A 12165-nucleotide genomic window follows, 5' to 3' on the forward strand; every position below is an offset into this window, starting at 1 on the left:
AACCCATTTCAGCATTTTTTTTTTTTGCTGAAACTCAAAATCGAAATTTGGTATGTACTATATGCTAGTGTCATTAACGAAAAATAAATTCAATGAAGCGAATCGATCAATGATACCTAGGCCTTAGTGCATTGTTCAGCTTCAAATGCCCTTTTTGGACGTCCATTGAAGATGTTGAATGCAAACACTCAAAAATGCTCCTACAATGTACTCGTTGGGATATTCAAAAATATGATAGATACCGTTACCAGTGTTACGCTTTCCAGTGCAACACCGTTAAACTCCTCCCGACTGTGTATAGCCGTATCCTGCAACATCTTGCAACAGTTCATGCAACATTCTATCCTCCACAGGATTTCAGATATGAAAACCCTCCGAAAGTGGAGGGGATAGCTCGTGCTCGCGAGGGCCCTGCACTTTGCTATAAAATGTTACCCATCGGATATCGTCATCCTCAAAAGAATCCTTGTTCTCTCTCTCCCTCTCGTTCTCTTCAAAATGCCATCCTCTCCGATAAGATTTCAGCGAGAATCTACTCCCTCGGGCAAATCCCTCTCACAGCAGAGCTTGTGGTGGTGGCGTTACATCGAGTTGAATCCGTTCTCGTCGTGTCCTGTTTATCAGCAGCAGAGGCGATGTCCCGTCAAAACATTGCACCGGGAGAACGATGACGACGAGAGCCGGAGAGTCGGAGAGTCCTCGGCCTCGCAAATCGCACCAGGATACGAGAGCAAACCTGGCCTGGCATCCGAAATTCGCTGCCAAAAAACATCTACAACACGGAAGCGAATCCGTGGCCAAACTGGAGCATCCGCACAATCCTGGCTCGGAGAGCGGATTTAGTAGTGCCGTGACTTTCAATCGTTGCACTGAGTGTGAATTCGTACAATAACGGTGCGGTGTGGTTTTACGGCGATTTGGTATAGGTTCGTGTTTTATTTTTCATGAATGGTGGTTATGATTGAAATTGGGTGTGATTCTTAACATTAAATTGTCATGAATTTTCGTGGAAGAAGGGAGCTAGTGCTACGATGAATCAAGTGAGGTGAATTTAAAGCTGACATTTTCAGCCAAGTTGCGTTACTGTGACGGTGGTGGCGATGGTGGGAAGTGATTGATCGTGACTTGGCGTGAGAGGAAAAGAGAGAGCGAGCAGGATAGTGAGTGTATGCGCGCACGAGAGAGAGAGAGAGAGAGAGAATCCGGAAACAAAAGAATCGCCTTCGTGTCCTTCCTGTGAAGAGTGTCGAGCGTATGCGAGCGGGAACCAGCAAAGGGACGATCCGAAGGGAAACACAAAAATCAATAAATTTCATTCAAGGTTATTCACATCGGGGTTCACATCGCTCACAGCTTTAGCCGAGAGTCGAAATATGAATTTCGGCATGCCACAATAACACAATTCGCACAAACGACAAACCACGGTGCAAATCCCTGGACGGGAGGAAAACAAGAGCATCTCCGGAAGAGGCAGCCAGCCGAATGTGAACGGACAGGCATAAATAGATTGGATTTTTTTTGGTGTGTGCTCAAATATCCTGCTGCAGTGGAAGAATATCTTCCGACGAAGATCTCAAAACAGATATCTTTTTGCCACAACAAACACAAAAAACGAGGCAAGAAAACGTGACAACAAATTTTCCCTCTGATTGCGCACCGTCATCGTCCCGTTTCCGTCCTCTCCGAGCTCAAGCGTAAAGTCTGCCAAATGTTAAAGTTGTTTTGCTGAAGCCCTATCTGGTGAGGGGAAATTTCAGTCAGTGAAATTTCAGTCGGAATGAAAAATGTAGATTTAATTTCGAGTTTTGTGTGAAGTTTTTTTTTTACTGGAAAACTCGAAGGGTTCGATTCCCGGTAGGAAAATTGGGTCAAATTCAAATTTCTTGGCGCAGATTTTGTCGGTCTGACTGGTCGCGTGTTGTCCTGAGGCAGTCGTAGCTGAAAATACATAAGAAAGGGGTTTCTGCGGCGAGGAACGAGAAACTGGACCAACCCGAAGGAAGCCGAGCAAGCAATGGCTGGAAGACGTAAGTTGACCTACATTTTTCTCCTGCCACAATCGAATTCATTGGTTTACATTTAGGCTACCCGAATCCAATTGAACAAATGGGCCCCAAGAAAACAAAGACGTCAGTCCGTTAGACAGCTTGACTCGAATTTCTCCGACCAAAAGGTTTCAATTAAACTCCCTCGGTGGAAAAGCTTCAACAGAACGGGTAAATGTCACTTTGTTTTTCTTTTTTCAATTTTCAAAACGTGAAAAACGTGAAAACGCTGATCTGACAAGACTCGAGGCAGGCATATCATTCCGCCGGGCTACGTTTGCCAAACCAATCAACCATTTCGCGCTGAACTCAGAATTGGTTGATTCCACAAACAATAACTCCGATATGATCTCCGAACGAAAACAAAGTGACCGGGAGGTAGGGGGTGCTAGACCAGCTAGCAGCAATAAGCGCTAATAAACTCTGCCATTTCCAGTTTATTCTATCAAAATAAATAGCGAGTTTATTGTTCACGAAAGCGTGTTTCGGAATTTATTTATTTATCAATTCGAGCCATGACACTAGGCCGCTTGGGCAAACACACGGCGCTCAACTGTCGACCGTTTGGTCGTCCGTCGGTAGACAGGTTGGGAAACTATAAACAGAATATAAAAATGGGCCCGGGAAAAGGCTGAGGGGTGGGAGGTTGAAACCAGCGACCGATGGGAATCGATTCGATGTGGTTTTGCTGAAATAGGCGTTAGTGTAGACGAGTAGGAACTGGGGTCGGGTGTCATGACCTAGGGCAGTTTTTTTTTTCGGTGCCTCATGGTTGCGGATCCTGAACGTGTTCGCCACTGACCATGGATTGGTGGCTGTGGTAAGGTAGCAGTAATTGGTGGACTAAATGGTACATTCTAGGCGATGGGTTGTCCATATACCACACACTACGAAAAAGTCATGTAAATTTCCGTGCCCTGAGACCGACACATGCAAGCGGCCCAAATGACACAAGAATCAGTTGAAAGAAACGAGAAGATCAATTCAATCAAGCGTACTCGACGATAATTGTGTATGCTTCGGTTTAGGAACACTTAATTTTGCATGAAATGTTTGTTTACGTGCCATAATTTACGTCAAAGATGGATTACGTCTCGTGTAAAAATAGTTCGTTTTCTAAGTACGCATGTATATAGAACCTCTGTACAAAAACTGTCCACGTTGGATGTGGACTGCTTCTGATGTGTTCGGATGATGTTAGGCAATTATTGAAAATAATTAAACTTTTATCTGACTACAAATACCATTGAGCAAACTACACATTGATATTCCCCCACCCTTCTTAGCGGCACCGGTGGTGTAGTGGTAAGCGTGATTACCTCTCAGCAGCCCTGGGTTCAATCTCAGTCGGCGCTTCCGGGATATTCTGAGGCATAACATCGCTGATCACGCCTTCCTTCGGATGGGAAGTAAAGCCGTTGGTCCCCGGTTCATTAGTTGATGGGTTGATAGGTAGGGTCCAGGTATGGGAGCTGCCTTCCTGGCATGTCGGTAGCATTGGTTCTCAGCACGGAAAACAAGATCGACGGAAAACAAATCAAGGAAAAAAGTCATTGGAACAACCTCAAGAGATTCTTCAGAATCATTACCCATATTCCTCAAAATTAGTTCAGACTTGCCCTAGAATAGTTCTGGGATTATCGTATTTGTCAATTATTGATTCTCCCTCTTAATCAGAGATCGCCTAGAAGCACACCAAAATAGGTTCACGGGGAAAAACCCGGTCCAAAATTCGTCAACCACAAGTCACGCATTTCGGAATCAACCGATTTTTGCTTTACAAATGTATACCGTCAGTGTACTGTCGACAGAAGCAGACCACTCTCAATGTGTGTCACGCGATCGTCTGTTGACTCAGCAGCAACCATTGCACTATCAGATATCAGGCGGTCAAAAATCAAAAAATCGACTTTCACTAATCCTTATTTCGTTATTTTTGGTCGATAGTAAACATTTCGACTAAGAGAATCTGAAAGTTTCAAGCTTCTAGCAGTTTTAGTTTCTGAGATATCGGATGTCGAAGTTAAAAAAGAGTAAGAAAAGTACAAATGTTGCAGCAAAAATACACTACCACTCAAATAAAATTTCATCCACTATTTATCATATAACTACCACATAATTATACATCGTTGGAAAGGTAATTTAATAAGCTTTCCGAAAATAAAATCTTTTTGGAAATTTGATGGAGACAAAAAAAATTAAAAATAAAAGTAGAAAAAAAATAATTGAAAATTAATGAAAATTTAACTTTATTCATCACCAACTTTCGAGTCTCGCACATTCCCAGGCTAATTCTCAGCTCTGGATGAAGTTTTGAGTGTACTCTAACAATTACTGAAGAGTTTGCCTGCCCCAACTTGCCCCATTGGAAATATAAGCGATTTGAAAATTTTCGGTTATTATGGGAGATTTCAAATTGTACAAGAGCCGGCTTGGAAACAAACTTTTTCAACAATTATTTTGCAACTTTTGGAGTTATATCCGGTTGGTATAGTCGAAATATATTGTTAAAGAACATTTTCTAATATTTCATGACCAACTTTTAAAAAGGGCTTAAGCTTTTGTACAAAAAGAAGTCATCATTATCATAAAGTTCACTGTTGGATGAACGTAAAACTACATTCGTTTATGCTTTTTTCTAAAGTAGGTACCTGAGTTATGACGATTATAGAAGCATATGCATAAGTATGTACCTACGCATATGCGCGGATGAGTTTAATTTATACCTAAGTCTGTACTTAACCTACTGTAGTGTCAATTTGAAGCCATAGTGTATTTTGTGTAGCTTTTATTTAAACTACTACAGTGTAATTCAAATTTACGGTTGAGACCAAGTGTGAGCATGGATAATAGAACCATTATTAATCTATTAGACGCAAAATTAAGCCATAGTGACAATGTTCACAGAGCCATTGAATTCATTTGTGAAAATTATAACATCTCGGTGGAAAAACGTAAACGTCTCGATGAAAAGATCCATAAAATCGTTACTAAATACATCAACAAATGGCATGAAGCTAATCGCACGAAAGAGCGATTTGAGTCGTATTTTCGGAATTGGCTTGATGGAGAATTTGGCATCGAGGAATTCATCGAACAGAAGCAATGTGTTGCCTCAACCTCGGCCTCGGGAACAAAACGTGGACGACCTTCAAAACCTTTCTTGGATTTGAGTGAAAGAGGAAAACGTCGCGTCATCGATTAAGAAGCAGTTGATCCAAAATTCGATACCATCGAGAAAGCTTTGTTATTTGCAAGACGGACCGCTTATAATTGAAAGGATTTTAATTTAGTTAAAGTTATAGGGCATATTTAAAAAAAAAAAAAACAAAAAAGCTCTAAAACCATGCTGGCTCAACTAACTGATCAACGAGGAATGATGTCACCAGAAGAGGCTTTTAGTGTACTTATCGAGGCTGGATTGAGTAGATTTTAATACGAAGTAATACATAGTGAATCACCTTCAAGATTTCCACCTTACTATGCGATCGGAGCAGTGAAAAAAATATGCGCCCCTCCTAGTAAATTCATCGAAGAAAGTGCATTGAAAATAAGAGTGAAACTCCTGGCGCTGATGGAAAATACAGTGAAACGAATCGTCCAAATAATTGATGCAGAGCTCAACGAGTATATGGATAGCAACGATCTAGTTTCTACGGAACTGGTTCTTCTATGTAGCTCGGGTATGGACGGATCAACTGGATATTCGCAATATCATCAAGTGCTACCAGAAGGATGTCAGGACGATTCAGATGTATTTTCGTCCATTTTAACACCAATTCAGTTGTTCATGTACAATGATCGAAAGGAAATTATGTGGTTTAATCCCATGCCTCAAAGTATTCAATTTTGTAGGCAATTCATCCTTGAATTCATTACAGAGAGTAAAGAAGTTATTCTGGCTAAAAAACAGGATGTAGAAAAAGAAATGAGTGAACTAACGCCAGTGAAAATTGAACTCTCAAACGACAAGTTTATACTTGTTGATTTTGATTTTGTCCTCAGTATGATAGACGGAAAAGTCTTAACTTATATCACTGGAAATTTGTCGATGCAGAATTGTCCAATATGTGGGACAACACCAAATGTAATGAATGATGCAGAGAAATTCGAGGAAGGATTTATATCAAACGAAGAAGCCTTGCATTACGGCATATCTCCACTTCATGCTTGGATAAGATTTTTCGAATGCCTTTTGCATATTGCATACAGAATGGATATCAAAAAATGGAAGGTAACGAAACCGTTCAAAGAACTATATGAACAAAGAAAAAAACATGTGACGACACAGCTTTACGAAAAATTTGGAGTAAGAGTAGATCAACCACGATCGGGTGGAGCAGGTACCCGTACTACAGGAAACGTTTGTCGAAGAGCATTTGGAAATCCCAAGCTTTTAAGCTCCGTGCTGAACATTGATGAAGAGTTAATTTTCAGATTCCGGAATATATTAATTGCTATTAACTGCCAAGAGCCAATAAACCCGGAAAAATTTGATGCATATTGCAAGGAAACATATAGGCTCTATCTTAAATTGTATGATTGGTACAAAATTCCTGCAACCATGCATAAAGTTCTCGCTCATGCCGGAGAAATAATCATACATTCACCAGCACCACTTGGTTCATTAGCGGAAGAGGCAGCAGGAAGTCAACATAAACAATTGAAAAAATATCGAACCCATCATGCAAGAAAACGATCAAGAGTAGAAAATTTACATGATGTCTTTATTCGTGCCATTAATGAATCGGACCCACTGATCAGTTCCATTTGGATGGCAAAAAGACGACAGAAAAAAGTATCCCTGGATTATCCCGACATCGTGAAAAGTTTCATGATATTTGAAAATTCTGTAAGTGATTCAGTAGTCGATACTAATAACTTCAATGCCTTGGAGGAACGTATGAAAGCAGTCGATGAAATTGAAGAAGAATGTGTTCATGATGATATTGTAACAGAGGAATAAAAAGAAATTCGTTGAAACATATTTGATTTTGATTATTGTATCATGGATTTTTGTATTGTTTTTACAGAAGATTTGTTGAAAAAAATAAACATATTTAAAAAAAAAAAGTTTTTTTTTTTATTTTTTACGGTGTTCCCCCCAATAAAACTATGGTAGGTTGTCTTTGTTCAATAGATTTTATTCTCTGAAAACAAGCTTGAAACTGTAACCGTTATAAAATCTTAAAAATTAAATTTTAATTAATCAAAAGTTAGGCCCTTTTCAAAAGTTGGTCGTGAAAATGTTGAAAAGTGATAACACACACCTTATATTGATGAAACAAAGCCAGAATAATAGCAGAAATTGTGAAAAAATGATAGAAATATTTTTGACCGCCTGGTTGTATGAAAATGCCCCATAGTGCATTGTGTGGTCCTCTTCATTGTTCTTCATCAGCAGTTATTTCAGTCGATGGGTCGTCGACTTTGGAAAGCAACCGTTTCGTGATGAGTGTGTGAGTGCTGACCACGTTTCGCGTCCATTGCTGCAATGGAAGCGCTTTGCCCTTCGTTGGCGATACTGCCATGCAATGAAACCACTGGAAGCGGCACCCGTTTGGTAGGGGAGGCTTATTGGATAGCGGAAGATAAAATGTTTATTGTGTTGTACCTTTTGTAAAGTTAATTCGGTTGAGCCTTATCAAATAAGTTAATAAACAAATGTACACCGTGAATAAAGATCATGTATTCGTGATCTTTATCGAGCAAACTAAAAGTAACGCCTGTGATTTATGTCTGGAAAACGTGATAAAAGTTAAAGTGTGTTTCTTGATATCATGAACCTTCTGGAAAACAGGAACATATTTCAGGGCTGCATCTTAAACCTTTTGACGTAGAACTACGTCTTTGATTTCTATATGGGGGTACACTTTGTGAAAACCGAAAAAGGAGCATGTAACAAATTAGGAAAGATTTGGAACGTTAATAACTCAGCTGCCCCTGGTCCAATTTCAATAATTTTATCACCAATCGATCAGAAATATGGCTACGCATTGATAACAATGCTTCCGAATGTTGATTTTCAACAAGAAACTATTGAAAAACTGGTAAATGTTCAGCATTGTCCAAAAGCGTCGAATTAACTACCAATCCACCAATTACCTACATGCATATGCTGCTTCCCCAGCACAGTCGTCAGAGAGTAGTAAGTAGACGAAAAAAGTCGAAGTGGCATTCGCCTCCGATCCTCGGGCGCGTGCAAATAGGGAGGATGGAATTGCGTAATATTTTGCATACTCATCGCCATTTTCAGAACCAAACGCAAATTCTTCGAGATAATTACCATCCGTCGTCTGGCTCGCCGTGGCGGTGTCTGACGTATCTCCGGTCTGATTTACGAGGTGTGCTGAAGGTGTTCCTGAAAAATGAGATCCGTGATGCTGTCACCTACACTAAACACGCCAAGTGTAAGCGGTCATGGATGTCATCTACGTTTTGAGGTGACAGAGACACACTCTGTTTGGTTTTGCCAACTTTGGCAACAAAACGGCTCTTTTCAGGGCCACCAAGCTTATTACAGTAAAGAGTAGGAATAGAATTCATCTGCCTGTTTTTCCATATTCAGCACCAACGATCACACAAAATGCTCATGTAATCAAACTGGAAGCGGGGGTACAAATTATTTTGATCAATCTTGATCAAATTTGAATCGCCACGGCCGGATATTTTCGATGGAAGAAGCAACAATCTAGCATCTAATTCGACAAAGAAGGCAGGAAACATTTGTGAAGCCGAGTTATTTACGAAAGAGAGTGTCGATGAAGAGAATCGATCAATGTAGATAGGACCTATTGGAAAGTGACGCGAGATTTGTTTTCCGTACTGAGCTCCAATGCTACTGACGCTAGGGAGGCAGCTCCCACACCTGGACCCTACCAATCGACCCATCAACTCAACAGGGGACCAACGGCTTTACTTCCCGAAGGAAGGCGTGATCAGAGATGTTATGCCTTAGAACATGCCGGTGGCACCGACTGAGATTGGACCCAGACCTGCTGGGGTGAGAGGTAATCACGCTAACCACCGGCGCCGATATCTTTCAAGGCGAATGAGAACGACCCAAATTTGAGTTTAGTTATCTCAGAAATAAGAAATAAAGTGCAGGAACTCAGTGATGAGTAAATTTGCCTCATGTTTTCCCAGGTTTTTCCAGGATTTTCCAGAATTTGAGAAAAGTAAAGATTGGATTCACTCAGTCTATTGGTACTACTCCGAGACTGAATAAAATTTTCGTCTTTTTCCTTATTCTCTGGCAGACTTTTTAGGTTTTCCACAAGAAACCATGAGACAAATTTACTCATCGCTGAGTTCCTGCACTTTTGGTGATTATGAATGAGCTAAACTCAAATTTGGGTCGTTCTCATTCGCCGAGTACGCAAAAGGAAAAGAGCCATTGTCGCTACTTCATAGCAAACTACTCATAATGGGAGGAGTCTTTGTAGCTTTTATACCACTTGGTTGCACATCATTCTACTTTAACCTGAAAAGATATAAAAGAGCACTGCTGTATCTGTATGGCATTAGCTCATTTTCGCTTCGGACGGCGTGGTGAACAGCAATAACAGCAGTAGGAAGGTGGTGGCCCCCAACGACCACACAAAATGCTCTCCAGGGTTGTTATTTTGTAACCAAACTTGGAAGCAGGGGTGCAAGTGATTTTGATTGATTCTCTTAATCAACTTTCTCTTTGAAAAAAAAAATACTACAAATTTGGTACGCCTACAATTCAAAACCGGAAAGAGTTGAGATAATAGATAATTGATCAATTAAAAGAACTAAATGCTCTTCACATTTATTCCGTCTACTAGCGGTCCTACGTCAAGCTTCCGTTCGCTTCTACTTTTTTTTTAATTCCATTGTTGTGACCGTCATTAATTTTTGTGTAATTACTGAGATAGTAAAGGTTGAACACGAAAAAATCTGGAAACGAAAATCTTGTTTAAATCCCAAATGTGTTTTATTTTCCATGGTTCAATGTAATAGCTAAACATGAGTAGGTATTTTGCTTATAGTAAGACCATTGTTTCAATCCTCCTTCTTACCATAGGCCATTGCTCGATTTTTTCTTTGTACACGGCCCATCATCTTTTACACCGCTTTTTTGGCTGCCAAATTCCATTTCCGCTTGAAATCCTTCAGGGCAATCTCAGTTCCATCCTTTTTCTTCAGTATGTGCTTCACAATTGACCAGTATTCCTCAATTGGCCTATAACGGAAGTTTCGCTTTTCAGCCCACAACTGCAGATTGCTTGCCAGACAAGGAACTTTTCGGGGAATTTCGACTTCTTTTTGATTTTACATTCCTCCGGGGCACTCTTCACCCAGAAATTTGTTCGGAAATTGCCAGGAGCGGATAGACCGGGATTTTTGTTTCGAGCGTACAGGTGAAGCCATGATGTAAACAAATGAACTTATCCTGACAACCAATGCCTACTGTGATTGTATACACTCTTAGCTTGATTCAGTAAAAGTATGAAAAAAATTACCTAAAAAATGCCCTAGTGGCAGGCTTTTTTACTGCGTCCGGATGTTTTGGTGTTCAACCTTTATGTTTCGTACGGGTAGAATTTAAGGATTTTTTATACTTTTTATTTGTTCCAAATTCAAACAAAATTACATTTCGTTTTAACGTTTGATTGAGCTGAATTTCACGTCTGTTATGACTCAATTTTATGTTAAAATTAGCGCTCGTATATGTCAGTTTCAGAGCACCTAAATTTACAGGAAAAAAAAACTGCAAGGGACAGCCCTATGGGGTTGTACGCAATGGTGACGTAGGACTACGTGATCTTATATAATAAATCTTATTTGTTAACTGCAGCAGGAGCTTGTGTAGGAATAGGAACTTGCGCAGGGTTCTCTCTGTTTATACTCTTTAGTATGAAGTGCTTGACATAGATGGCCCACAGCGACTCACTAAGAGCTACTGATTCCGATCAATAGTGATGTGGCTTCTTCCTCATTCTATGGATGCACATGTGGGCCTTTCGTTGTGTACTTGAAAACAATGCTCAAAGCCACGCGCCGAAAGCACTGCTGCTGCTGATGCCGACGACCGGACACCACGGTGATTGGATTGGACCAAATCTGATCAGCGGTTGAGGGCAGCCTTGATAGCTAACTGCTTGCAGTCAGCCTTTCGTTATGTACTTGAGAACACCACCACTCACCACGCGGTAATTGAATAAACACCGTTTGGTGAGACCGGATGGAGTTCAACTTTGAAATCTGTGCTAGGGAAATCGCTTTTCGCAGGCAATCGGTGGTAATTTTAATTATTAAGAAACAATTAAAAATTCGTGCAATTTCAATGGTAACATTTTGAAAAATAATAAAGTCCTTTATTTGACAGATGCGTAGAAATATTTCTGATCCATTGGTGATAAAATTATTCAAATTGGTCCAGGGGCAGCTGAGTTATTAACGTTTAAAATCGTTCATAATTTTGTAACATGTTCCATTTTCGGTTTTCACAAAGTGTGCCCCATATAGAAATCACAGACGTATTCCTACGTCAAAAATTCTAAGTGTGTATGCTTTAAATATATGTTTTCATTTTCCATAAAACCTTGGTTGCCATGTTTCTTGAATGACGAAACTATCAAAATCGAGCGCTCCTCACTCGTCTGCTTCACCGAAGCTACGAAGAAAGACGAATGAAGCGACGGGAAAAAGAGAGACAAACGATTGAACATTTATTTGTTTACGCCGACTGAGCTGCTAGAATGCTGCGGAGATGTTCGTATTCAACAGAAAAGAAATCCCATCGACTTTGTCGATTGAAGCTGATATTGTGACGCCCTGGTGGCAACAAATGTGAGGAAGAAGATTGAACTTCTGAGCTTCTTATCAGTAAGCAGATGTGGTAACAACTAAGCTATCGAGTCCGTTAGGTGCGTTGGTGATTATGATCAACTTGAAGCCAGCTTACTGGATGCTTACATGTAACCAGTTGGAAGCGAAATTAAATCAGACTGTAAATTATCAGCATTTTCTAACGAAATAAAAACTTTGGTTATCCGATCAAAGGGTTGCGGCTATGCCGCTCTACTAAGGATTGACTACTGGATCTAATCGCATGCTGATAACAAGTTTCAAGAGCAGTGCTTCGTTTATC

At 40.3% G+C, this 12165-nt stretch overlaps 1 protein-coding gene across 1 annotated transcript in view; it reads left to right on the plus strand.

Annotated features, from left to right (window-relative positions):
- Positions 1–831: 831 nt before the first annotated feature.
- Positions 832–12165, plus strand: part of LOC135700107 (MOXD1 homolog 2-like) — a 397833-nt gene continuing 386499 nt past the window's right edge. The window contains exon 1 of the mRNA XM_065220498.1: positions 832–2027. The gene's annotated coding sequence lies outside the window, so the exon portion shown is untranslated. The remainder of the gene's footprint in view (positions 2028–12165) is intronic.

Source organism: Ochlerotatus camptorhynchus, unplaced genomic scaffold, assembly GCF_037179485.1.
Source record: "Ochlerotatus camptorhynchus isolate MF236.1 unplaced genomic scaffold, CSIRO-AGI_Acam_v1.1 ptg000128l, whole genome shotgun sequence".
NCBI lineage: Eukaryota > Metazoa > Arthropoda > Insecta > Diptera > Culicidae > Ochlerotatus > Ochlerotatus camptorhynchus.